Here is a 456-nt window from a genome sequence, read left to right on the forward strand (position 1 = left end):
GGGTGACGGTGGAGGCGAGGGAGCTAGGAGCCGAGGTGGAGCCGCTGGGTCTATGGGCCGAGGCTGAGTCCGGGCCTCGGAGGCTGGAGACGGAGGTGAGGGATTCTCCAGCCATGGCGACGCTGGCAGACCCACATAGCTCGCACTGTAATGATGGTGGGCTGAGGGTGAGCAGAGGGTGAGCAGAGGGGCTGCCAGACAACAGCGGTGGAGGAGACAGGAGCATGTGGGAGGGCGGGCATTTGTGAGTCTCCGGCATTTAGGGGTAAACTCTGGATCGGGAGCCCCCTCTAGGCTGAACACGGGAACAGGATGGCGCTCTGGAGGAGCGGACACTTGAGGGCGCTTTCGAGGAGCGGGAACTGGAGGGCGCTTTCTAGGAGCGGGAACTGTAGGGCGCTCTGGACTGGATTCGGGGAATGGTGCCCTCTCCTCTTCGGTGTGGCACATTCGCCG

Source organism: Sinocyclocheilus rhinocerous, unplaced genomic scaffold, assembly GCF_001515625.1.
Source record: "Sinocyclocheilus rhinocerous isolate Xijiao unplaced genomic scaffold, SAMN03320098_v1.1 scaffold1004, whole genome shotgun sequence".
Classification (NCBI taxonomy): Eukaryota; Metazoa; Chordata; class Actinopteri; order Cypriniformes; family Cyprinidae; genus Sinocyclocheilus; species Sinocyclocheilus rhinocerous.